A 3538-nucleotide genomic window follows, 5' to 3' on the forward strand; every position below is an offset into this window, starting at 1 on the left:
TATTGTTAGCATGGTAAGTCAATAGTTATTCATTAACTTATAATATGATTTTACTTGGTGACTTTGATGAACACTATCGACGATAATTATTTTCTTATTTTACTAAATTTTTTGTTAAATAGGAAAGGGTATTTTTTGTCCACTTTATACAATGAGGTGCAAGAACTAAATAACAAATTATTGTTGCCTTACTTTTAATTTTTCAATCTTCTGGGTATATAGAGTATTAATACCCTTTCGAATTATGTATTCTATAACATTACCAAAAAATCTATAACTATTAATTGGTGTTTAAAGTTGTAATTGATAAGAAGAAGTGGTCGTGTATTCATAGTTATAGAATTTTTGGTAATTTTTAAAAATATCCCACAATTAATAATTTAAATTATCAAACATAAAATTTGGTGATATTACTTGTTGTATCTTCAATATAACCATATTAATGATTTAAACAGGTTAGCAAGTTTGCGTTGGGTGATATTTGTATTTTGAATAAAATAGGAATCTACAAACTTATGTAAAATGAAATCGATTTGTGCACTTAATTGGGCTTAAAAAAGTATTTGATGGATTTTGTAAGAGATATTGATTATTGGGCTTTTTATTGTTACATGTAAGAGTCCGTTTGTTTCAGCTTTGCTTTCCATGAAATACTCTAAGAATATGATCCAATAATAGCTATACGGGTGGGTTTTGTCTAAACGAGCGGACTCCATTAGAAATTTTGTTAACAAAACTTGTGTTGACCTATTAACCACTTTCAAATTTTAAAAAGGCTCTCCTTCATATTAAATTAGAGGGTAATTTTGGAAAATGTTTGACCAAATAATTTTAATTTTCAATTTTTGTACTATGCTTTTAATATTAAGAAGATATACGTACTGTTCAGTAATCACATCTACAGCCTTCATGCACCCAATGTAAGCACCATCTTGACCACGGCGGCTTTCAAGAAGCCCAATCCTCCCCTCTGTTAGATCGAAAACATGTGTCACTCAAAGAGATCGGTGATACCAGATTGGACCAAACATAGCTTCGCAAGACAAAGAAGTGAAAGAGGAAGTATTACCAAGATCTATGTTTGACATAAAACTCTGCATCCCAATTCTTACCAGCAGGACTGTAGAAGAACTTCACTTTCTTCGGTAACTCTTCTTGGGCATCCTCGTGATTCTCCTAATAAGCGATCATATTTTGAGACAAAATGTTAATTTGGAAGCCATGTCAGTGAGAAGGAATTCAATTAAGCAGACAATGGAAAGAAGAAAAAGAGATATCCTTGCTTACAAGAATAAAAAAAGCCGTTAGTTGCACAATTTCTTCGTCATTTTTCCTATCTAGACTATCCCCTCGGTTAGCACTAGCAATTTATAAAGCATATTAACATCAGACTGTGAAACACTTTGCAACAGAAAAAGAAATCTAAAAAAATGGAAGACTAAAGTGAGCAGGATAACTACCGACCAATCAAAAAGCGTATGAGAACTCCTCTTTCCTCAAGTTTTTTTCAGAGCATCATCTAAAGAGAAGAAAGTTTCATAAGCGAAACTAATGTATTAAAGCATAGTTAGGTATCCAAGAGATTATAAACTTATTGCGCTTCAAGTGACTTCCAAAGCCTGTGTAAACTCCAATAACAGCAAGCATAGAGACTTTTCTGGTTTTTAAGATAGCCTTGATTCTTTGCCTGGGCCAACTCCATTGTAGTTTCAGCAATTGTCCTCTCCAGATCTCTATTAGACAGTTACATTGTGTGTTAGTACATGCAGAATAGAATCAAACTATCAGAATAAAATCAGCTTACTTGCATCCAAGGACCACAAGCTTGTCCTCGACCATAAGAACCTTACACCTCTATACTCCACAAGAACATGATCAACGTTTAAGACAAAACAATTCATGAGTAAAATGACTCGCTCAAGTGATACTAGTTTCTAACTAATTATTCAAAAGAGTCACAAGAAAGACCAACCTAATCATAATTATTCTTAAGCACAATATTGAGTGCTGCTCTGTACTGCGCATTTTGCCATAGCCTAAACGTAAGAAACAAACACCGTAAGAGATACCAGAATCAACTGATACAGTAAGAGGGACTCGATTTGAGCTTGTGACTGGTAGATTGTAATGGAACTCAAACCCGAAAAAACACATTGCAATACAGTCTGAAAATAATAGAAATCTAGACTGGAAACAAATCTGCAAAAAAAATGTACAAAATAGAAGAAGCTAGCATATGCAAGATATATGAATCTATCAACAAAACCAATGAAAAGAGTTGTGACATTTTATTATATTGATCCAATGCCACTGATTTTGTTATACTGTACAGAACATATTTTCTGAACCGATTGATTTCTTCAGATTTTAAGTGAATTGCTTCTTTTGTTGCTGGTTCCGTCGAGAGAGAAGAAAGAGAAACCTTTGCGAATTTTGACACATAGTATGTTTTATTATATCTAATTTAATAGAAAATAATCAAGCTTCTAAAGGAGTTTTTATCTATCATGTCCTTTTTTTAGAGTCAAAATCTCAAAAATCCCCATCTAACTCACATTTTCTTTTTGAATTAATTTTTTATCGGAAATAGGTATTTTACTATGTTATCCTACAAAAATTAGGATAAATTACATTAAAAATCTGAATTTTATCCACCCATCTAGACTTATTGGATCTAACCCAAAAATATAAAGAAATTATAATAGAAACTAAGACAAAAACCTAAAACTTTTATCTCTAACTTTTTTTTTAACGTGTTCTATTTTTCACACTTTTCCGACTAAACGATGGCGGCGATGAATGACTCAATAATGGTGATGAACGACAAAACGATGAGCGATCTCTGTAACATTTCGAGAAGAAAACATTGTGGAACCACCTTGAGAAGAAGAAGGAGACAAGGATGAGAGAGTTATAAGCCAAACCGTGAGCGACTCCATCGCCTCAGCGGTAGGTACTTGGATTCAATTGAAGATGTAAGACTGTTAAAAACTGTTTCGTTTTGGTTATGAAGAGTTTGATGATTTATATGCTCTTGATTTCAATTGGGTTTGAAATTTCTGGGTTTAACTAATACTGGTCTATATAGGTACAACTAGTGTGTTTATGTAACACTGGGAAAACTAGATAAAGCTAGACGGATAATACTTGGTAAAACTATTTGTTCTAGGATTCTTTGAACACACATCCCCACTAAAAGAGCATATTTGTCATTTTCTCCCTTTAAATCCACTAGCCAAGCGAGTGAAAAGGTCAAGGAAAAATAAAGGGTGACGACTATACCTTTGTAATATGGTTGTTGTTTTGTGGTTATGTATTTGTAATCGTAGTACTAGTATTATTAGCTATTACAATGTTGTGTGTTTTTAATATGAAATACTGGTATTCTTTGGTAATACAATGCTTATGTTTTGAATCTGAAAAACTGATATTACTTGGTAAAAATAATTTCTGAGTTTGGTTGTGTATAACTGGAAATACTAGATAATACTAAATAATTTTTCCTGGATTTGGTTCGTACAACTGAAAATACTAGGAA

At 32.4% G+C, this 3538-nt stretch overlaps 1 pseudogene; it reads right to left on the minus strand.

The window, feature by feature from the left end:
• Nucleotides 1-410: 410 nt before the first annotated feature.
• On the minus strand, nt 411-2047 carry LOC111829502 (annotated as a pseudogene).
• Between the last annotated feature and the right edge of the window lie 1491 nt (nt 2048-3538).

Source organism: Capsella rubella, unplaced genomic scaffold (assembly GCF_000375325.1).
Source record: "Capsella rubella cultivar Monte Gargano unplaced genomic scaffold, Caprub1_0 scaffold_11, whole genome shotgun sequence".
NCBI lineage: Eukaryota > Viridiplantae > Streptophyta > Magnoliopsida > Brassicales > Brassicaceae > Capsella > Capsella rubella.